This window comes from Gopherus evgoodei, chromosome 1 (genome assembly GCF_007399415.2).
Source record: "Gopherus evgoodei ecotype Sinaloan lineage chromosome 1, rGopEvg1_v1.p, whole genome shotgun sequence".
Classification (NCBI taxonomy): Eukaryota; Metazoa; Chordata; order Testudines; family Testudinidae; genus Gopherus; species Gopherus evgoodei.
The window spans coordinates 163,331,768-163,356,743 of NC_044322.1; the positions used below are offsets into that span (position 1 = coordinate 163,331,768).

The 24,976-nt window shown below is 40.8% G+C and overlaps 1 protein-coding gene across 1 annotated transcript in view; it reads left to right on the top strand.

Annotated features, from left to right (window-relative positions):
- Positions 1 to 245: 245 nt before the first annotated feature.
- The window catches only part of KCNJ6 (potassium inwardly rectifying channel subfamily J member 6), a 242,293-nt gene continuing 217,562 nt past the window's right edge, over positions 246 to 24,976 (top strand). Inside the window, exon 1 of the mRNA XM_030577754.1 lies at positions 246 to 586. The gene's annotated coding sequence lies outside the window, so the exon portion shown is untranslated. The remainder of the gene's footprint in view (positions 587 to 24,976) is intronic.

The window sequence follows — 24,976 nt, forward strand, 5'->3', positions numbered from 1 at the left end:
TCTTCCTGCTCTGTCAGAAAATACGAAAGCAAGCAAGCAACCCCCAAAACCCACCCAGCCCCTACTCCCGCCTCCTCTGTGCTGCAGCATTGCTCCAGAAGATGGCAGTGGGCACAGTTTTATTCCCTCTGCCTTGTTTGTTACAGCTCTGACTGGAGAACACAGCAGGCACTCGCCTGAAATTGAGTAGAATTCATTGAATCTGCGGATTTCATGACGTTTCCCTGCGCGGTCCAACACTTTTCTCTCTGCCTGTGTTTTTTTATTCCGCACGGGTCTTTCTCCTCCCTCCCTACCCCCCCCTAATCTGGTCTCCTCCAGGTCTCATTTAACTCTGTCCTAGCAACACGGAGCGAATTGGACTTGAATACGGCACCTGGCTGTGTATGTTGGGAAGCCAAGCTGGATCAAGAGGTGGGCGAGCAGCAGGGAGGATGGAGGCGCGAGAGAGCAGCTTAGGGTCGAAGTAAAACTGAGCATCATCTTATTTTTTTAATCCATCACTGAGTGAACAATCAGCCAACAACATCCTGCTCCGTTCCAAAAAGAAAATCATGATTGAATGAAACCAACCTGCCACAAACAGGTAAGACGGCGGAGCTGCTAAAGAGAAACAAGCTGTTGTCTATTCCCACAAGAAATCCGATTCTTGCCTTTTTCTTTTGTCCATGAATTCCCTACTCTGGGAGAAATGTCACCCCCAAGTACAGAAAGACGGGCAGAAGGCAGTTACATAACAGAAGGGAGATCAATTTCATATGCCTTTCATTAGCAACTGGAAACTCGCAGGGAGGAGGGGGAAAGACTCACTGGATTCAGAAAGAGCCAGCAAATTGTGGTTTTAAAGATTGGTTCAGCCTCTCTTTCTATGGCTGGAGGCACCAGCTGCCAGACGTTGCATGCAATGTTTTCCTTTGGCAGTTAAGGAAATCAATTGTCCTAGTCATGTGAAGCTCGGGCTTCTTCTTTCTGGAGAGAGAACCCCGCTCATTAGTGGTTTTCGTGAGATGCAGCCCGAGGTGTGGTGTGATATTTAAGCAGTAAACGCCGTGTAACGCGGAGATCCCTGGAAGTTGGTGCCATTTCAGCCAGATCGCTGCTGCTCCGTGAAAAGGAGACTTTTGTGTGTCATTGAGTTCCGTGTTTGCTCTTACTTTTAAGGCTTCCTTCGCTAGATGTGACTAGGACCGTTCTGGGCTATACGCACGGACAGCTGAGCTGATAGTACGGAGATGATCGAACCAGTTATTTAGCGGCAAGGGCTACTTAGTGCCATGTTTCAGAGCCCGCTGGCTGGGTGCAAAGGCACGTCTCTCACTGCCCGTGGGGTGCCTTGGGAGAGCGGTCCCCAGCCGCAGCAACACATGGCAGCGCAGGGCAGAGAATGGAATGGAGCGGTGGCTGCATGGGGAGAAAGCCCGAGGGCAGCGTGGCATTGTGACGTAGGGTGACACCCTCTCTAGGCAGGGGGACTGTTGTCTTCCGGAGTCTCCCGGGCGGGCGGTGAGAGCGGCTCCGCAGGGCTGCAGAGGAGCTGGCTGCAGAAGAGGAATAGCTGCTAGCAGGGCTCTGCTAACGAAGCGATGCCCATTTGGTCCGGATCCGAGAGAGCGGGAGCTCGTTATGACCATGGCGACCTGGGAGGAGGGGGGAAATCAGCTCTAGTCTCTCAGAAATTGCGGGACAAAACTTTCCTGGTATCAGGGGGACATACTGCGGATGCCTGTCAGAGGGGCCGCAGCTGGCTCGGAACTACACCCCTCATGCACTGGGACTGTAGGCAAAGCTCCGAGCTTGCATGCGATTTGCTACCGCTGAAAACACAGCCACAAGATAGGCTGTTCAGCAGCCCGGAATTAGAGACCCTTGTATCAGGAAACACGTTTCAGAGGTGGGGAGTGGGGACACGACGCTTGAGTTAAGACTAGCTCCATATGTCTGCCCTAGAGAGTTCAGCAGTTGCGATCCCTGCTTCCAAAATCTCCCTCGATCGCAATGTTAACAAACAGATTTCGATGCTCCTGGAAAACTGGGGGACACTTATTATTCGTAGCATTACGTGGGGTTGCACAGCCTGAAAATCATCCATTTCACTCCAGGAGGTGCATCAGAGTAGCTAGTGGGAGTCGAGAGCAGAGCTGAACTGAACCTGTCCTAGTAGCTAGAAAACGTCACGGGTCGGACAGTTAAGACAGACTTTCCCGGTTTAAATGGAGTCTATGCTTGCAAATCAGCCACTTCATGCGCGTTGGTTTCTCTCTCCAACTTTTCAGGACCCAGAACAGCAGCCTAGAAGCTGTTTCAGCACCTCGGTCAGGGCTATAAATACAGGGCTCTGTGCTGGATCTAGTGCGCGAGATAAGTGGAAGAGAGACAGTTTTTATGCCAATCACTATCTCAATGACTGCTTGGAAATAAATGTGGAACTCAGATAATAAGAGAGAGAGAGAGAGACAGAGAAACAGAGAGAGAGAGAGAGGTCAGTCGGTGCACTGGATACTGTCACATGAAAAGAGGTTGAAAAGCCTGAAATAAAATTACATTGAGCACGACAAAACTTTCTTACTTACCCATAAAGATGGGAAGAAGGCAGCTGGACTCTGACCCCCGTCAGTGCAGACTGCCCCTGACTTCAGTGGCTTTGGATCAGTCCCATGTATTGTTAGAAACAAACAAACAAAAGAAAATCATTCACTGAACTCCACCTGTGATTGTTTTCAAGTAAAAATGGCAACATTTAGATAAACTGCCCATTAAAATTTTGCTGGTCTCTGAGATTTGTAGTTTTGCAAAAACAATACGAAAGCGATGGTTTTTATAAGTTGCATAAGTGCTTTGTTGAGTGCTAATAAACACCTATAAGAAGCCTGAATGTTCCAGATGAGCGAATGGTGTAAAAATCCTGCAAATACTAATTCAAGGGTCTTAAATGAATTTGACTCAGCTGTGTTTCTATGAGCCTTTTGCAGTCGCCTCCTAGGATTGTTCTAGCAGTGCTAATAAGTTTACTGGAAGGAACAGTCCTAGAAACAGCATATTTTAAGTGAATATTGGGGGAGAATTCGCAGAAAAGTGAATTTTAAATTTGCTTCCATAAACATTCATTTGGGGAAATTATTTCTAAGAGCTAGAACATCCAATAAGGGAGCTGAACCATACCATGTGACCTAGATAACCAATGACAGTTTGAATATTGAATATCAAATAGTTACAATGAAGAGCTCGCAAATCAGCTCCTGATCAATAGTTATCAGTATCTGGCAAATAATTTCAAGTAATAAATAAAAGTCAATTATTCATTATGCTTATTGATAGTTCACCAACAGAAAACTGGATATATTCTTCAAATATACTAATCAGTTGTATATTATTTGCACAGTTCTCCTAGACATATTATTAAAAAGCTTACCGAACTACTAGTACATATATATAATTATTACTTAGCATTACAAAGGAAATATACTCTAGAAAAAAATACAGCAAAAGAAATACTGTTCATTCATGGATGATATAGTTGGATTAATCACCTTTGTGCTGTTCACTGTGTCCACATGTTCTTTTTTCCATTAGGCAAACAAGATTTATTTAATATTTCCATAGTCCTGTGAGGCAATAAACCATAGATCCTATAGCTTCATATGTCAAATTACAGATTCCGTGTCCAGATATCTCCACTCTTGAGGGTATAGTTTATCTATGTAATTAAGCAGTTCATTCACACAGCTCACTTTGCAATAAATTACCTATTTCAAACTGATCATAATCTTACCCTGTTCTTGCAAAGACATCTGTATGGAACCCCATTGAAGTCAGTGGGACTCTGTGCCAAGGGGGCACCAATGCAGTTGTTTATGAAGGATCACTGCCTGGAAGTCTAGATATAATCTCTTCAAATGTCTGATTTAAAGTTGCCAAAACACCAGTCTTTGACAGGTGTAGCAAGTTAGTGACCTAAATCTGGAAGGGATGAGTACTTGCAACTCCAATACAGGATAGAGAGTATGTAAATTGAAGAAAGATAAAACAGCTGCAAATATTCTTGGAAGGATTAGATTTTTATCAGTAAATGTTAAGAACATAAGAATGGCCATACTGGGTCAGACTCATGGTCCCTCTAGTCCATTATCTTGTCTTCCAACAGTGGCTAGTGCCAGGTGTCCCAGAGGGAACGAACAGAACAGGTGATCATCAAGTGATCCATCCCCTGTCGCCCATTCCAAGCTCTGGCAAACAGAGGCTAGGGACACTTCAGAGCATGGTTTTGCATCCCTGCCCATCCTGGCTAATAGCCATTGATGGACTTATCCTCCATCAACTTATCTAATTCTTTTTAAAACCCTGTTATAGTCTTGGTCTTCACAACATCCTCTGGCAAAGAGTGCCACAGGCTGACTGTGCAACGTGTAAGACATGCTTCTTTTTCTTTGTTTTAAACCCGCTGCCTATTACTTTCATTTGGTGACCACTAGTTCCTGTGTTATGAGAAGGAGTAAATAACATTTCCTTATTTACATTCTCCACACCAGTCATGATTTTATAGACCTCTATCATATCCCTCCTTAGTTGACTCTTTTCCAAGCTGAAAAGTCTCAGTTTTATTAATCTCTCCTCATACCAAAGTTGTTCCATACCCCTAATCATTTTTGTTGCGTTTTTCTCTATCTTTTCAAATTCCAATATATCTTTTTTGAGATGAGGTGACCAGATCTGCAAGCACTATTCAAGAATTGGGTGTATGGATTTATATAGAAGCAATATGATATTTTCTGTCTTGTTATCTATCCCTTTCTTAATGATTCCCAACATTCTGTTAGCTTTTTTGACTGCCACTGCACATCGAGTGGATGTTTTCAGAGACCTATCCACAATGACTCCAAGATCTCTTTCTAGACCCAATCATTTTATGTGTATAGTTGGATTATGCTTTCCAATGTGATTTACTTTGCATTTACCAACATTGAATTTCATCTGCCATTTTGTTGCCCAGTCACCGAGTTTTGTGAGATCCCTTTGTAACTCTTTGCAGTTTGGTTTGGACTTAACTATCTTGAGTGTTCTGTATCATCTGCAAATGTTGTCACCTCACTGTTTACCTCATTTCCCAGATAATTTATGAATATGTTGAACAGTACTGGTCCCAGTACAGACCCCTGGGGGACACCACAGTTTACCTCTCTCCATTCTGAAAATGGACCATTTTTTCCAGTTATTAAACATCTGTTGCACTGTATACACAAACCAAAATATCGTAATCAATAATAATAAAAATTTACAAATAGGCAAGGTAAGAAAAATACTGCTTGAGAGCTTATTAGAGTTTGATTTAAGGATATTTACTTTGTATATTTTGATATGAAGTTGAAAATTTGTATTTTAAGAGTTACAAAGCTTTATCTTTTTGAAACTCAATATCTGCTGTCATTAAATAATTATTGTCTGTACCCTTTTCCCCATTGTCTGACCTCCCAAAATTTCCTGCAATTATGAAAACTTTAAAATGGGTTAAAAATTAAAAATGCATACCCTATACTTTTGTGCAACTGTAAAAACTTAAATTGAAAGCAGTCAAAAAGGCTTTAAAATAAACAGAGATTATCCACTGAAATTATAAAAAAAAAAATTTGAATTCTGCCAAGCCTACAAATATTGTTGCACCTTCAGGCAAAAACATGAAAAGCATTTTAAAAGGAAAGGTATTTAGAGTACATCTAATAAGATCACTTACAAGATTTAGATTCTTAATTTTTTTACAAAAGCCAACTTTCTAACACAGCAGTCTAACAAACTAAGTTTACCATATATAAAGCAATATAAAAAAAGAAAGATCATTGAAATAAATATATCATCTGCAAAGTCCACAATTCTACCTTTTAATCAGGAGAAGAATTCTTTGTATAATTTCTTTGAGCATATTTTCAGTGAAATCAACATAAACTAACAAAGACACATATACTTTTACTCCAGTAAATATTTAATTGGTAGTCAAATGTATTTTGTTAAATTATTATTTCAGTGTGTTTTATATTCACTTTATGAAACAAAACATTTTGAAGGTAAGACATGTTCATTCTCTAAAATTTCATAAGAGAAATAGAATACCACATGCATTGTCATAACATATCCTCCACTAGAGGCTTAGATAAATGCTTCAGAAAGACAAACTTTATTTAAGGTCTTTGCTTTAAATAAATTAAGGAATTCTTGAGGTTCGTAGGGCAGGGTCATGGGGTCTTCACTATCATTTTTTAAATGTTTAGCATTTCCACATGTGCCATCATTTTTCTCCATGTATTTGAAATTTTGTAAATATACTTTATAAAAGGAATGCGGTAAATGTTTTGCTCCTTCCACATATAAGTAAACTGTTTCTTAAGTAACGTTATTGTTTAAACATGCAGAGAACACACATTTGAACTTTTTTATTTTATTCCCTCTTTTATTTTCACTGTAATTTAAAGTGTCTTTGCTGAATGATGGAAGTGTTTACCTAGAAAAACACACTGGCAAATTAAGAAAGACTAGTACTGAATTAGCACGTAAGGTTCATTTTGAAATTTGTGTGTATTTCAATATATAGGAGTGAGAGGGTGAACCAGTCCAATAGTCTGAAAAAAATGAAATTCCTGATTCTAACATTAAGCATCAATATTTAAATGTTGATCGTTTTAAAACAGATGAGGGTTTCTTCAAGAGGAAATACTAATCCCAGTGGCAATTAAACCCAAGGAGAGAGAATAACTCTTGTTCTTCTAGGATGATGAAGTCTGGAGCTGTGTTTTTAGAAAGCCTGGGCTGTATGTAATACTAGGATGCTATTGATAATTGAAATCCAATGATATTGTAACTGGTGGAAGGATCAGCTGAGATGATGGATTGAACAACGAGCTATAGGTAACTATTGGCTCATACTCCAGAACAATTATCAGTTATAGTCCAATCAGCTATGCAAGAAGGGTGAAAGTCTCTGAAACACAAAACACTGCACTGAGCCTCATGGTAGGGGAGGAGTGAGAAAGAGAGAGAGCAAGACAGAAAGGGACTGCCATGCAGGCTAGGGTGACCAGATGTCCTGATTTTATAGGGACAGTCCCGATTTTTGGGTCTTATATAGGTTCCTATTGTCCGCCACCCCCGTCCCAATTTTTCACATATGCGGTCTGGTCACCCTAATGCAGGCCACCTTCATACCCCAGTACGCTGCAGAAGATGAGCTTCATGGTGTCTCAGAACAGCAGTATATAGAAGAAACTGTGAGGAGGGGGTCACTGTGGCTAGGAATCTTGGATGAGCGAGAGTATGGCTACTACAGACTATATAAGCTAGAATAGCAACTGTGCTTTGCTATATCTATCCTTCCTGCTGCTGAGAAGACTTATGAATTTAATCTCCACCAAAGTCCACTGAACTCCCCAAACAAAGTCTGTTTATTTGGACTTTATGTGGTGAGTAGTGACTTTCACATCCAAGGAATTACATTTTGTTTGGGCTTTAAATGTCACAGCAAAATACATTGTTGTTGGCTGGTAACATGCGCTTTATCTGTGGGCTTTTAGATTTAGGTTGTTAAGCTGCTGCAACTATTCTGCCCTCAGCTGCATAAGCACTCTCCCACTGAAGTGAATTTCAAGACTCTTAACGGGCCTATTGCTGTCAGCACTAGTATGCTGTACTGCATCAATTAAAAAACAATCAATCCTGTAGATTCCTAATGTAGGCATGGATCCTACAATCAGATCCAAATAGATGGACCCTGGCAGCCACATTGGGTCTCAATGAAATCAGTGGGGCTTCTGCATGAATGCAGGGATCTGCCCACACAAACACAATGCAGCATCAAGGCCTTCGGTGCCAGTGGCAAAGAATAAAAGGTTGCTTTGAACTGTAAAGCAGTAGTTTAGAAGTAATTTGTAGCTGGAGTCAACCTGCTAATTAATTCAGTGGTTCTCTTCACTTAATATAACTTTTTTAAGTGATATTTGAATTTTGGATACACTTTGTAGTATCAGCATCAAAAAAGAACAAAAGTCATATTATTTATTTAGGCTTAACTGCCCCTAGGATTATAAATTCCTTTAGAAGAAACACTGTTCTATTTCTGAATGATCAACAATGAAATATCTGCTTAGTATATTCCATTGTCACTTGAGTAGGAGCACAACCAAGGTCATATGTTTGGTGTAGGATCTGAAAGCCTATTATTTACAAGTATAGTAGAAACATCAGCGTATGAACTGACCGGTCAACCTCATTTGGAACCAGAAATATGCAATGAGGCAGCAGCAGCGACAAAAAGAATACAGTACAGAACTGTGTTAAACATAAGCTACTAAAAAAATAAAGGAAAAGCAGCATTTTTCTTCTGCATAGTAACATTTCAAAGCTGTATTAAGTCAATGTTCAGTTGTAAACTTTTGAAAGAGCAAGCATAACATTTTGTTCAGAGTTACGAATAGCCTCCATTCCTGAAGTGTCTGTAACTCTGAGGTTCTACTATATAACCTACAATTTACACTGTCTCCCTCTACTGCCTGGACTATGGAGGTCTGAGTCAGTAAACCCTTTGAGATAACAGAGCTGGGTCTTTTGGCTCAGGTAGTAAAGGCTAGTGCTTATAGATCCAGAGCTCCTGAACTCAATCCCTACTGCCAATGGTCCATCCACAGGAGCACATGGTGACTCATAAGGGGATTTGAGTTGCTGTGGACCTGAGAAGCTCAGGATCAGCCTCCCCAGACAGGGGAAAGTATAACCTATATGCCACAGGGTGGCTGGTCCCAGTAAATGAAGTAGGTCCAGTGCCCCTATGCCAAAACGGGTGATCCCATTTGTCCATTTAAGAGGGAGGGGCAGCATCTGGGGATCAGGGAGAGAGAGCTTGGGGTGGGTGAGAGCAGGCAGGGGGCCCAGCGAGTCAGAGCAGACTAGTTTGGTCAGGAAGGGTGAATGAGCGTTGCCAGGGACAAGGGGACTGGAACAGTCCTGGAAGGGAGCAGAGAGTGGCTCCTGGGAGAAGGGTGAAGGCCAGAGAGCAGCAAAGGTAGCTCCCTGCTGGCTTTAAGCCAGAGAGCTGGAGCAACAGGCTGGAGAAGGCTAAAGGAAGGAAATAGTGAAGGAGCTAACCTATTGACATCTTCAGGGCTGGAGAGTTGTCAGAGAGCCGAGGAGAATGAGGGACTCTTGCCTGGCAAGGATACTCCCAGCAGAGAGGCTGTGGGGGGTTCTGCTGGGAAGAGTAGGGTTGCACTTCAGCTGGAAGGGGTGGCCTGGCTGCCTAGGACTGAAGTGGACTGGCAGGCAACACAGTTGTGCTTGAAGGCACAGGTATGTGGTATGTGGGGCATAAAGGGACGAGATGTCTTGAGTTTTAATGACTGCTTGCACTTTGGTGAGAAGTGGACTATATATTTGGGACTTTTGTTATGGACTATTTTGCACTACTTTTTTTAAATAATCAACCAGCTACCAAAGAGGGTATTATTGAGTCAAGAAAGTCTGAAGTGAAACTAATGAGGACTCTGTAGGAGGGAAACTGAGGCAACACACCCATTGTGCCATGACCTGCCAAAGGAGGGCACTCCAGGCAGGATGGCCCTATCACACTGTGTTAGTACAAAAAGTGACTCTGTCCCTTTCTAGTGGATGAATCATGTAGAGGTTTATTAGCTGGCACAGTTTTTGCACTTACAGTGTATTTTAGCTCAATCAGTAGACACTCAGGTTTACATCCAGAAGTCTCAGGTTTGAGCTATTCTGTTGATAGCTCAGCCAGGGCATTGTACAGATATACACTAAGACCCACATTTTGATACCCTTATTCTTACTTCATGAGTAGTCCCACTGAATCGAATGTATTCTCTCTTACTATAAGAGTATCAGAATGTGGCCCTAAGAATTAATCTGTGCTCATAGCGCATAGGAACTCATTGGAACAGAACTCTGGTGCTTGTTTTCCAGTAGACACCGAGACTCAGTATTTGTGCTGAAATGTTAGAAAAGTTTCTTACTCGCTTTCTTGAATAAGAAAATAATAATGTACAGACTAAGAGAATGAAACAGAAAGCTGAAAGGAAGGACAAGATGAAAAGAAAAAGAGCAGTTCATTGAGTGGTCCAATCAACCTTGTTATGTAGTGCTTATCATAGAAGATCCCTACGTTCAGCTCACCAGCTCAGATCGGTGCTGCAGCATTGCAGGAAAGCCTCTGCCTTTTTCTTCCCATTATAAGCACTATCCAAAAGAAAAAGAAAAGAAAAGAAACAACTGGTGTCTTGTTAATGTAGATTTTTTGGCAGCACAAGCCAAGGAGAAGTTATGCATGTGAATAAATACTGAATTATTAGGAGGACAATCAAAAGTAAGGGCAATTGCCAGATTATTCTTCAAAGTATTAATCTGAAGAATAACAAAATGACATCTCACAACTGCCTGCATTAGTTCCTCCCCTCCTCTACCTGTCTGCAACTTCCATCAGTTTGTCAAACCAATTTCTCCCACTTTAAAACAATTATTAACACCTAAATAAAATTTCCTTCCTCCTTCTCCCAGTTCACTAGTCCTGCTGAGGTGAAGAGTGAAATCCTGGCTTCAGTGAAGTCAATGGCAAAACTCCAATTGACTTCACTGCAACCAGGATTTCACCCTAAATGATCACCCCCAGGTCACAAAGGAAAATTTTGGAGAAGACAGTAATTGAACCCAGTAATTGAGTGCCAGGCCAGAATCTTCAGCAAAACATTTCAGCATCTGCCATCTCCCAGTGGATGGAACATAAACACATACCTAAAGTTAAGTGCATGCTTCAGTACTTTGCTGAAGTGGGATGGGCTGGTAAATCAGGGCCTGAAAAATCAGGGATTATTCAGCCTTTACTCTCAGAGCTTGCATAACCAGGAGCTACTGTTGCCTCAAAATGGGGCATCTCACCGGTTATCCTTGAATTATAGGATAGTACCAATTGTAGGTGTAAGAATTTTAACACTTCAGACAGGAACTGTATTAAATAAATTGAATGTATACTTATCTCAGCAAACCAACAGGCAGGGACATAAGGAATAATTAGTACATTGTTGCATTTCAGCTGTAGAAAATCTTTTTAAAATTAAAATGTGAACAGGGCCAGAAATCTGCCAGAATTAAAAATAAAATCATATTAATCTCTCCAGGGCTGATTGTCATTAAAACTAGCCCTTATAAACAGGTCATACAGCAATATCTGCAGAATGATGGTGATTTCCTATTCAAAGCTGCTGGTGAATGTTCACTTGGTAATGGTGACTGCTGTGCAGTACATGCAAGCACAAATTTTATATAAATATTATCCAGATGTTTGTCTCCATGGCTTGTTTATTCTATGGCACAGTAGACTGAAGCTTTGTAGTAATGACCACAGATTCCTTCTGCACATGCTAGTGACAAATTCTGTGTCTCCATTAGTGTTAAATGATTGCAAATCTAACCCAAAACTAGAGTTTGACCCAGGCTGAAAAATTCAGATCTGTATTTTAAACATCCCAAAGTTCAGAGCATTCAGTTTTCCAGGGTTTGGAGTTGGTCTGTTATAAAGATAAGGCTGTTTGGAAAATTTGGATGTAGGCCTCAATGCCCATTCCAGTTTAGTGGTATAATATTTCATGACAAAATTTTCCCCTCAACAGAATCCTGGCATATGAAATCTCAGCCTAGAAGACGATTTGGGGTCCCTCCCCTTTTTATAAAATTTCCACATAAAATATATCTTAGCTGTGTTGTTTGAGGAAAGCAGACCATTTATTAGGTGAATCAGAGTTTATTTTATGAGTAGAGGAGTTTTTGGGGGGTGCGGGAAATTAACCTTTGTTTTGCTGAAGTGGTTAACCCCCCATTCTGCTCTCATTCACACATGCAAGTAAATTGACACACTTGAATTCAGTGGGACTACTCAGGTGCATAAAGTTACAGGTGTGAGTATTTGCAGGATTTGGGTCTGAATTTGGTAGGCACTGATGAACCCTTACTATAAACTGGTTTCTCCTGATATTTCAGTGTTTGCTTTTTGATATAGCAAAGATAACATTTAAAAGATAGCTACTGCTTACAGGAAGTGGTTAATCACACAGAAGGCCCTATCCAGTTCCCAACAACAAGAATGGGAGTTTTAACAGTAATTTCAGTGGGGGAAGAATCAATTCCTTAATTACATTTTGTCATCTCCACTGATCTCAGTGGAGGAACCTTTGCACAATAACATTTCTCTCCTAGACATTCTGACATGACAACAGTTGAAAATAAGAATCAATTGCATCAGCTGTCATGTAGTGAGGGTTTATTATAGTGTATTAAAGTTTGATTGACTTACACTGATATGGTAGGGACTCCAAAGAAGCTATTATCATTTCAATCTAATAATCATCACAGAACAAAGCCCTTGCTAGGGATTCAGCGACTAGTGTATACCTGCTTTGCTTTGTCTTTGACCAGCCAGTTTTCTACAACTCCCTTCTCAACTTCATTGCCACAAGTGCCTCTGGCCTGTATCCCTCCCTAAGGTGTGTGTCTTTTCCCCCCTCTCTGTCTATTGATGAGAAGGCCTTTACCCCTAATGAAATTAAATATTTTGTCTCCAAGGACATCCTAGGACCAAGAAGAAATGTTGATATACACTTCATAGCATTAAACCAATCACAGTAACATTCAAAACATTTAGAGCATGTTTTCAAATTCTCATGACAAAAAGCAGTTATAATCCTGTTTTAACTAGGAGCACTTTTATAGGCAATGGGACAAAATGACAGAACACTGCAGTCCTGTGGCTAAAAGATAGAAAAACAAAGTTGAGTTTAGGCATAGGAATCTTACAATGATGCTATAGTCAGAAATGTGACTGAAAATGACATAGTGAGGTTCCATATTTATTCTCTCTTAATGCCCTCTGCAGCTCATGTGCTCAGTTTCAGTTTCCCTAACTACCAGTGCTGTGAATTCAAGTGGGTTCCGAAAGTCAAGCTGTGTTCTGCCTCTTACAGCATTGCGACTAATAAAGAGCCAATATTTTGGAATTTAGCAGGCAATTTTGTTGCTGCTGCATGAGAAAGGCTAGAATTCAGTTTGGTTTTCTGTAACAGTTTGGTCAGTGCCCTAAAAGAAGTTTATGATTAAAAGAGATAAAGGGCTACATTCAGCCCTGTGCAATCGTATAGATTTATGGGGATTACACGAGATACACAGTACACCAGAGAAGAAATGGGCTCAAAGGAAGCACGTATGGTGAGTAGAAATAGGCACTTTCATAACCACAGCCATACTTTGCAGTAATTATTACCATATAGTATATAGAATTTCAACATGGGCAGAGTACAACTGTGTGGAGGGGGCCCAAAAAAGCGACAAGGTGTCTGTCCCCAGTCCTCATGCGAGTTATATGCTGACTCCATTCATAGCAGAGTTTAGATTAGCCAGGCTGGCCAGCTGTCGGCCTAAGGGCCTGATGTACCAGCTGGAGACCACCAGAGCACAACAGCATTCCTAACATACTCCCTACATAGTGGGATGGTCACACAGATGTGGTGTCCACCCCCTGGATATTCCTGCATCTCAGGTTAAGCCAACTGTCCATCCCATTTACAACACTGGAGCAGCACAAAGGGGCTGCAGCAGGGTCAAGAATCTGGCCCCAGTAGGCGATCCTAATTTTTTTCTATCTGTTGTAAATGTTGAATTAATCATTTGTTTATTACATATACAAAGAGATTAATCTTTTCCCCTTTACAATTTTCTTGTAGTGTAAGTGATCACTGGCTCAGAACTTCTCTCTCAGTTGCCATAAGCTGGACTGAAATTGTTCACCATTCAAACCAAGTGCACTGCTCCATTCCACTGCTGCCCTCCCTCTCAAGTAATTCTTGCCTCCCCATGCTGGGCTGCTGCAATATTATATAACTAGTCGTGTGCAAGAGCTGCATGTGCAGGTTTAAAAGCCAAGCTTAACCTGTCACTTCAGTGTTCCAAACACAGGGGAGCAAGCTGTACTTATCCACTTTGACAGGGAGGGTAGGAACCATCAAGTGACCCATTCTTACCCAAAAGTAATTATGTTAATATACTGCGGACCTTATTCTCCCCTGCCTTGAACATCAGGTGGTCATTTACAAAGGGACTATAAAGCACTGCCAAAAGAGCATGGAAGCATCTCGCCTACGTGTAAGTGACCACACAAGGTGCATAGCAGTGGAGAATTGGCTTTACCTCTGCACAAGGATGAATTTCACCTGATGTGCTTGAATAAAGATTAAAAGAAGAGATAAAGGCAACATGTTTGACTATCAATATTTAGTATCTGCTACACACTAAGAGCACACTTGGCATCGACTAAAATACAGGTAAAAACAAAGTCCCTGCCCTGAGAAGCTTAAATCAAAGTTATTTAATTTTCATTCACTTAAATACAGTATTTATGTTTAATCCTTTCTCAACCAAATAGCCTCTTCTCCTAAGGCCTAAGAAAGGTGCTCAACACTTCATGAACAACCTGATTCAGCAGCTATCCCAGTGAAGGATCCAGTTCTATTAGGTGTAACAACCTGGTAGTGTCTGCCAGAAACACCCATCCTCTTAGCAGGTGTTCATCCTACTTGGGAAAGATTAAGTGGATTCTGCTGACTGACTGAGGCAAGTGGCTCATTACCCAGCCCCGATAAGGAGGAGAGGGGAGTAGCTCTTTAGAGCAACAGAGGATCTGTGGTGTGAGCTGAGCAGCAGCCATGCCTGGAAAGGAAGCTTGAGCTAAACTTTGTGTTGTAGTGTGAATAAAAATCAAATGCCAAATTTGTGTAGGATGTGTATGAAAGCAGGTTGGAGATAGCACCTGTTCACACAAGGTTATTTCAATGCTCACAAAATCTGAGATCCTTTCACTCACGCATATTAGAACAACTTACTGTCCCTTCCTCATTTTTGGTGGAAAACAACAATAAACAGATGTTAAGGCTCTTTTTTTTTTTTTTTTTTTTTTTTTGCCAGTGGCATCTGCTCCCTTGGCAAGATCCAAGAAACTACGTTGGCATCTCTAGCTGGAGTCAGTTGGACTACAGAATTGCTTCCTTTATTTATACAATACCATTTTCCTTTGAATAATCTTGCTGCTTTATAATCCATCCTTTGGCAAGTCCCTCAGTTCAAATGTGGCATTCCCCTACTGTGTATGTGCTTATTCGTGTTGAAATCTATCAGTTTACCTTAGAGCCTGCCGGAGTCTGGTATGTGTCTCCGTCAGACAATAATGGCTGCATCTTGATGAATAGGTCATAAAATGCACAGCTTCTCTGCTACCCACTCAAAATGTACTTTCATGTCTGCATGCAGGTAGACAGAGCTTTACTTCTACTGTAAAAGTATCAGCAAATATTAAAATTTTCAGGGTTATTATTCCAGTTAATGATATTATATTAAAACAGGAGAAAGACTTTGATGCCATATTATACATTCCACTTTGATGTCTAAGACAAATATGTAATTTTAGCTAAAATACAGAAAACATCTGCAACTTAGATGTGTGATTTTAAAGTAAAAATGTCAGTAGTCTGACAAGAAGTCTTTTAAAAGATGAGTGATATGAATTTCAGCATTGAAAACTGGAATTTCAAAAATAATTTCCAATAGATTGCATTCATTCTAATGGGATTTAAATGTGGTCTGTTTTTTTTTAAAGCATCAAATCAAAGACCCAAAGGTCTAAACTGAAAAACATGCAGTTAATCAGATATAAGGAAGCTGATCCTGCAAAGCAGTATTCTTGGTAGGACAGCAAAAAGAACTTGCATTATATTAATCAATCATAATCTTCACTTACACTTTACAGTTTCAAAGCTCTGTACAGACATTTACTCATTAACTCTTACATAACTCCTGTGATACTAGGTAAGTGTTTTACAAATGGGGAAGCAGATAGCAGAACAAAATCAGCCTGGTATAAGTGGATACAATTCTGTTGAAATAAAAAGTATGCAGCCCAGGGAAGGGGTGTATGGTATAGCCAAAGGGCACATAGCAAATTGTTTTCAGAAGTCTGACATTCTTAGATTGTAGCTGTGTGTTCAGTACAATAGACCACATCAATAGAGGCTAAAAGTGCATTTTTCATGGGTGAATGGTATAGTAAAAAAAAAAAATGGAGAATTCATCCTTTATATCTTCTTTAATCATCTGTGAAATATCTAAATGTGGTATTTCTTCCTATTTCAATACAAGTTTACAGAAAGTTAGAAATAAGATACATCGATTTGGGAATGCATTTTAACTGAACTCAAACACAGTAGTACTGTTAAAGGACCTGGGGGTTATAGAGGATCACAAATTGAATGAGAGTCAACAGTGTCATACAGTTGCAAAAAAGGCTAATGTCATTCTGAGGTGCATTAACAGAAGTGTTGTATGTAAGACACTGGAGGTAATTATCCCATTCTACTCAGCACTGGTGAGATCTCAGCTGGAGTACTGTGTCCAGTTCTGGGCACCAAACTCAAAGAATGATATGGACAAATTGAGAGAGTCCGGAGGAGAGCAACAAAAATGATTTAAAGGTTTTAGAAAACCTGACCTCTGAGGAAAGGTTAAAAAACCCTATGCGTATTTAGTCTTGAGAAAAGAAGATTGAGAGTGGACTTGATAATGTTCAAAATACATTAAGGGCTGTTATAAAGAGGATGGTGATCAATTGTTCTCCATGTCCACTGAAGGTAGGATATGGTGTGATCAGCTTAACCTTCAGGAAGAGGCATTTGTTAAATATTCAGGAAAACTTTCCAACTACAAGGATAGCTAAGCAGTGGAATAGGTTTCCTAGGAGGCTGTGGAATCCCCATCATTGGAGGTTTTTAAAACAGTATGGGCGGCATGGTCAGGGATGGTCTAAGTTTACTTGGTCCTGCCTCAGTGCAGGAGGCTGTTCTTAATGACCTCTCAAGGTCCCTCCCAACCCTAAGTTTCAATGATTTTCAGATTTCATTAGGCATAAGGAGGATGAAGAATGGGAGATAACTGCAAAACACAGAAAACTAATCCTTTTTGAGAACCTTTCTGCAATAATACATTTGTTGTGCAGTATATCAGTGTATACAGCGTATGCCTCTTTGTGAATCATAGGTGGAACTCTAGTAGTCATTTATACATGGCTGCATATTTTCATGACATGAATCTAAATTTAATACAAAAGGGAAAAGGATACAAACCTTAAATTGCTCTTCAATCTCCAAGAGTTTGAGACCACTGCAATAGGTGGCTCAATTCTAAAAATAAAGAACCAATACTTGAGGGGTAGAAATGTAAAAATATATCTTGACTTAACAAAAAGAGATGATTAACTAGCTGAACAATGGAATGTGTCATACGGGGACAACAGAAAGGTCTGCTCTCTAATAATGACAAAGCTGTCATTGTATTAAACGTTCATTATAGTTACACATTGCAGAACTCATCATTAATGGCATGTGATTCAAAACCAACTGAAATAATTCATTTCGATTTTTTCCCCCTAAGCTGAATGTAGTTTTAGTGAAATACTGTTAACCAAAAGCACTAGAAACTGAAGTCCACAATACTGGTACAGCAGGACAGTCCCATGCTGTCCCACCAACCTGCCTCAACCCTAACCTGGAGGGAAACAATGGTTTATTCCTGGGTCCATTCATCCCTCAGCTACTACTATTTTATTCTGCTCTACTGAGCGTGCCAACAAGGGAGCGAATTCATTCATAGATTTTAAGGCTAGAAAGGACCATTAGATCACCTGGTCTGACCACCTATACCACACAGGCCATATAATTTCTCATTTGAATTTGTCTAGTTTTAACTTCCTGCTATTGGTTCTTGTTATGCCTTTTCCCACTAGATTAAAAAGAGACATTTGTGATGTGAATCCAGTTATGATGCAGCCAGGAACTGGAATGAGATGGCCAGATAATTTCATATACACCTTAGATGGTAGGGACTTTCAGGACACGCTGACCCAAGCTAGATTTAAACTAAGGGCCTAAAGGTAAAAAGTTTTGTAACCTATTCCACATCCTCTGATCTATCAACCCAGATCCATGCTCCAGTATCCTTAATCAAAAGTCTTCTTTTCCCCCTACTGTTTTGTAGTATGCTGTGTATCACCTGCTGCCTTCCTGTCTAGAGATGGCTGCATGTATAAGGTTTTAGAGTCGTGACAAATTTTAGTATTAAATATACTGTCACACATAATATTAATATGCCAAAATGAACTATTTAAATGTCTATGATTTTAGGTCACTTGTGAAAATCTGGAAAGCTGTGCAGTTTCATTATAATTTAAATAATACCATACATCTTTTCAAGTATCATTTAAGCCCAGGAATAACATTTGTGAGCATTTTTTTTCCTGTATCGGAGGTTACTGGAAACATAGCCAGAAATCTATGAAGGACCTGGTTCATCTACAAGAACCGAATTCTCCCCTCTAGTCTTCACTGTGGATCACTCTTGCACATTCCCCAGTGGCTTTGAGATCAGAATGCCCATTGACAGTATGGAAGGTGCCACATTCTTGAATAAGCCCACAGTTTACAAGAGAAACATGCTGTGGTCTGCAGAGGAGAACTTTCCTCATGCCCTAGTCTCTTATGCTAACTTCTCTGCTCTTTTGCCTATGATATTAGCACCAATACTAAAAAAAAATTAGGAATCAATGAGGAAAAAAGACGACAACTAAAGCCACATAGGAAATAGCAAGGAAAAGAGAAATGCAATGTAATTGGGGTTAAAATTAAACAGTGCATGGTAAATGAAGGTGTGTATGTGCACACAACTCTAAAGTGACAGCCAATGAAACTGAGTTTGCAATACTTCTCTTTCCTATGATTGACAATTGCTAGATATTTATAAGATCCACATCACTGAGTGCCTTGCAAGTATCAGTGAATGTATCATCACACAGCTGTGAGGGAGGGCAGTATTATTCAGATGGAAACAAACACCAAGAATAAAGTGATTTGCCCAAGGTCGCACAGGAGACCTATGGCAGAGCTGGCAACAGAATCCAGATGTCCTGCATCCCAGTCCAGTGCCTTAGCAACCACACCATCCTTCATGATAATTACAGTGAAGGGGAGGGGAAAACAAACAGGGAAGGGAAAATAAATCTGGTTATCACCCACCACCACCTGCTCCCAAAGAAATTTTTCCTTTTACCGCCAAATTTAAAAAGCAGCCTATGCATGTTTGATATACAAGTGTCTCAAACCCCTTGTATTATCAGCTAGCTATTCTGGCTAAATCACATTAAACAAGTTCAATTGATAACCAAGTTCTCTTTATTGAAAGCATATGGGAATGTTATTTTGGTGTTTGGTAAGCACTTTGCACATCTTGAGAACTACTGCATTAGTCACATGGGTAAAATCTCTTGTACCACACTGGAAATGCAGAAATTATTACAAACATACCAAAATGCAAACAAGACAGTCTTAGAGGCACCGGTACTGGCCCTTAGGTATGCGGCCTTGCTTGGAAGTTTCACGGACAATGCTGGTCCTTCTGTGAATGAATTCAGTCTGGGAGATCTTTGATGCAGTGAGAGGCAAGGGCCCATAGGGAGCAAAGGCCCATAGGGTGGTCTTGGAGGCCATGTTGGTCTGTCTAGGAATGAGGTCTCATTGTGTGGGTCTCGATGGGCAACCTGTGAGGTAGTGATAGCCCTTCCGATGACTGGATCCCGTGAAGTTACCTGCTGGGGAGGAGGTGCTAATCCTTCTGATGATGGTGTTGTACTTGATATTCTGTGAGGAAGCACTAAACCATCTGGAGATGGAGTTGCCTTGCATAAGCTACAAGGGCGTGCCAATCCTCCTATTGGTGGGGTCCAGTTTATGGATCTTTGAAGCAGCACCTATTAGTTTATTTGTAGCATCTTGTTCAGTGATCCAAAGGGACAGGGGTAGTCCTTCCATCAATAGTAAATTATTGGACCACTTTTTCTTGTTGTGGCTCTGGGGGAGTTGGCTGGGATGCAGTAGCCAGGGTATTTGGGGAGTCCAAAGTCAGAGCTTGCAGCGTTTCTGCATTTGAAGCAGAGATAGGGTGGGGCAACATAGTCTGCTAGCATTGGCCACTTCTGGTGCGAGAGGTCCTTTGCAGGTGACTTGATGTGACTTACATTTTTCTGCGTCTCCAAGGCAGGTCGCAGAGGGCACATTGGAAAGCAATCCGCTTGCTATGGATTCTTCTCAGGTGTCTGCTAAGACTACAAAGGTTTGTTTAGGATTCTTCTATGTGAGCTGGTTAATTCAGCTGATTATCAGGGCTCAAGTTCTCCCTGATGAAATGTCTTACTTTGCAAGTAGTTACATTTTTTTCAGTGAAGCAAGGTTTCACGCCACATGAATAAAGGCAGCAGACCTGGGCTATATATTCATAGACTCATAGACTCGTAGGTCAGAAGGGACCAATATGATCATCTAGTCTGACCTCCTGCACAAGGCAGGCCACAGAACCCTACCCGTCCACTTTTATAACAACCCCTAACCCAGGACTGAGTTATTGAAATCCTCAAAATTGGTTTGAAGACCTCAAGCTGCAAAGAATCCACCAGCAAGCGACCCATGCCCCACGCTGCAGGGGAAGGCGAAAAACCTCCAGGGCCCCTGCCAATCCGCCCTGGAGGAAAATTCCTTCCCGACCCCAAATATGGCGATCAGCTAATTTTGTTAAGGTTTAACACATAATATAGAGAGGAATTATTCCTTGCTAAAAGAATCTTGACTGGGAGGCTTATGTGAGAGGTTGAAAGCCAGGAAACTAACTTTTCATGAAGTAGTGTCAATTGTTAGCTGGCAATTAATAATGTAGTGTTCAGTGAAGGCTAGTGATGGATATCGAACCACAGTGAAGACAGCTGATGTAAAGGGTGGTAAATACAGCACCAAATCATTCATGCACCATGAAAATACACCAGAAATAATGAAAATTAGTACCTCTTTCCATAAAAGTGTGTTTGTGTATTTTGTTGTGTATATCATATGCATAATATATTTTTCTGTACGAGTATTACTTTCAATTATAAACAACTCAAATTAGACAGCACTTATCTTTTAAGGACCTTTAGAAACCAAAAGGATCATTCACCCACCCCTAAAATGAAGCCACCTCCAGGGTGACATCCAGAAGTCATTTTACACCAGCAACACTACAGAACAGTTTTACAGAGGAGGAAAATTAGGAGTCATTTCTGCAGTTGAAACTACAGAGGGAATGTGAAGAATACAGAATGAAATTACAAACATTGGGATTTTGCCAGGACAGGAGTGTTATCATCAGTCTTATAAAAAGTGACATTAGAAATGCAATTACCTCAACTGACAAATCAGATGGTTTTGTTTCTGATCTGAAAAGCTGCATCTCAAGTATCACAATGCCTGTGGATTTGGTAGAGCAGACAGTATCCCACCTCCCATCCCTAAGGATATATTCCTAGGCCTCCTGAAAATCCTGCAGCTTTTATATATTCAGTTCCCAAGGAGGAAAAAAAACCTATGAGTTTTCCAATCATAAAGATGGCACAATTTTCTCTTTAATGAAGAAAACTATTTGTAATTTCCTCCCTTCTCTTTATGTTCATCATGGCCCAGAAGGAGATACCCTTATTTGCACTGAATAGTAACTTCAGCATGAGAAGTCCTACTAAAGCCAATGGGAATATTTGTGGAGCAAGATACTACTCTGTGTAAGTAAGGATATCACAATCTGACCCCAAGTGACTAGTTGGGAATCTCAGAAATCACAAGAAAGCATTCTTAAATTTCAATAAAATTAAATGAGTGTTTATAGTTACCAGGATATATTTATTTTCTTTTTCAATAGCTATTGCATACATTGGTAAACTGAGCTATGTGGGTATAATTTTAAAAGGCACCTAAGGCCCAGATTTTTAAGATATTTAGACATTGCTTTGATCAGTGTTGCAACACCTAACTGACTTAGGAGCCTGTTCTCTCTTTTTTTTAATAATTGACTTAGGGACTGGCTCCATAAAAGAAGTTATACATCTGAGTGCCACTTTAGGAACATTAGTACAAAAATTAGGTCCTCAAAAACCCTGCTCAACTGCTGCCTAACCCTGCAGGAACTTAAACTTCCTAGGTGTCTAAATTTCTGCAGGTGGGCATGTGAAGAACCATCTAAGTTCTGATGCTGCCAAACACCTACATCTCAGCTAGAGCCTCAAACTAGGTGTCCTTACCATAAAATCTTAGGGTTGGAAGGGACCTCAGAAGGTCATCTAATCAACTCTCTGCTCAAAGAAGGATCAATCCCCAGACAGATTTTTAACCCCAGTTCCCTAAATGGCCCCCTCAAGGGCTGAACTCACAATGCTGGGTTTAGGAGGCCAATGCTGAAACCACTGAGCTATCCCTCCCCCTCCCTACAGTTGTCTCCTGTCAGGGCCTTATTCAGGAGGCCTGCTCAGAGGCCATCTAAGAGCAGGCCTGCCAAATTGAGCCCTGTATGAAACCTACCATACACTATAGCTAGGCTTCATGATTAGATTTTTTTTTTAATCCATAAATGTTGGTGATCATCAATTTCACAGTACACACACAACCAATGAAAAGCACTTCCATCAATCATAACTGAAATTTACAGATAGGCAAAGAAAAAAATGCTCCTGGAGAACGTAGAGTTTGACTTAAGTTTTGACATATGATGTTGGCAATTTGTGTTTTAATTGTTATAAAGCTCAGCTTTTTGAATCTCAACATCTACTGTCACTAAATAACTATTGTCTGACTCTTCCCATTGTCTAACCCCCTCGTAGTTTCCTACATTGGTGAAAATTTAAAATGATGAAAATAAAAAATGCTTTAAAATAAACATCAGTATTACCTGTTAAACTTATAAAGACAAAATTGAATTATGCCAAGATTAACTATAGCCCTATTACTTAATATTTCTTCACTGCTCAAGAGGTATTACCCAAATGGTTTAATCCTACAATATGGTTCGAATCACAGAGATTATTACTGCTGATGCTGTTTTCACAACTCTCTTAACCCTTCCACTCTGGAAAAACTAAGGGCTAGATTTTTAGGTGTCTAAAGAGTCAGATTTCAACAAGTAGGGATTTTCAGAAGTGCCTAGGTGCCTATCTCCTTAGGTGCTTTTGAAAATCCCACTAGGTGCCATCTGCATCTTTAGGCACCTAAATACTGTTAAATACTGTTTAAAATATGGACCCTAGTTATTTTTAACATAGAAATGCACCTACAGCCCTACCACTAAGTCTTGTCACTGGAGGGATGTGTTCTATACAGAATGGAACTATTCTGTAACTCTGTCATCCTTTTTAAGAAATGAAAAATAGGGTGCAAAGATTGCACTGCTGTTCCTGTTAATGCTGCATCACCAATTCTTTGAAAATTGGTCTCTAATCTATGCTGCAAATACCATCAAACATTTTTGCAAATGTTAGCAAACTGCTTTGAAAATGTATGTAGCAAGATTCCTAATTTTTCTAGAATATTGCTGGAATTCACCAATTGGGGTATCCTTTTTTCAATAAAAGATATGGTATATTGTTGTCTAGCATTCTCACCTCAGGGCCAGACCAATGTGTTTTGTCATCCAGGGCAGAAAGTGTTTTCAGTATCTCCCAAACAGCCAAGCAAAAAACAAAAACAAAATACCACACTCAACCCTATTTGGTACCGCATCCTAGATGTTGTTTGACACCCTTGGAAGTTGGTGCCCAGTGTAACCATTCTGATTCCCCACACCTAAGGCCAACCCTGTCTAGTCTTATCATGGTCTGTGGCTCCTATGTCCCACTCCCAGCCAAGTCACCTTTCAAACTTAGTTCATTTCTGAGATAAAAGAACAGTCCAAACATTCAAGTTCCAAAAGCTCTGGGCCTTCTCAACAAGCCCTCAGTCCCTTTTAATACATTCTCAGTCATGTCTTTCCCTACCCTGAGGCTCACACCATCTCCTTTGCTGAGGAAGAGATAGGGGAACCCTGGCTCGTCCTCTCCTCTGGGTTCCAGGCCTGGACCCATGTTGGGCACCTGCAGATTGCTCCTTACAATTTCTCACCACTTCCCTGGGCTGCTCCTACCTTTTCCCTGTTTGTCAGTATCCCTCCAATGGTCACAGCTTCCACTACTGCCACTCTGGACTGCTCTGTCTTTACCCATCTTCTTTGCAGCCAGTTATTGACGAGCATCCTCAGTGCTACACTTAGGGCTGGTCTACACTACAGCTGTAAGTTATGCTACTTAAGTTGATGTAATTTAGGTCGACTTACAGCAGTGTCTCCACCACGCTATGTCGATGGGAGACACTCTCCCCCCAACTTATCTTATGCTTCTCGGGGAGCTGGAGTACAGAAGTTAATGGGATAGCACTCTGCCATCCACTTACTGGGTCTTCACCAGACCCGCTAAATCAACACCATTGCATTGATCGCAGCAGTGCAGCAGTGTCAATTTAGCCGTAAGTATAGACAGAGCCTCAGCCTCTCTGGTAGTACCTGGATTGTATTTCAGGCAGCCAGTCTCTCTCTCTCTCTCTGAGGCAGAAGCCCCTGAGCACTCCTCTTGGAGTTGGAGTTGTGGTTAAGGCAGTTAGTATCTCCCCCTTGAAATACGAGTCCCGACAGCTCTCCTCTGGTGTAACACCCCAGCTATAGGGTCTTAGCCATCATAGAGCCATAGACTAGTGTGACCTCCTGCACAACACAGGCCACAGAATCTCACCCACCCACTCCTATAATAAACCCTAACCTATGTCTGAGCTATTGAAGTCATCAAATCATTTTTTAAAGACTTCAAGGTGCAGAGAATCCTCCAGCAAGTGACCCATGCCCCACCCCGAAGTTAGTCATCTAGCCTGGAGAGTTCAACAGACAAGCTTTCTTCTTGCATCTCCACTGCTATGAGGGAAGAGGCATCAGATATCTGGTCTACTTCTTAATGCGGGGAAGAGGGGAACCTTGC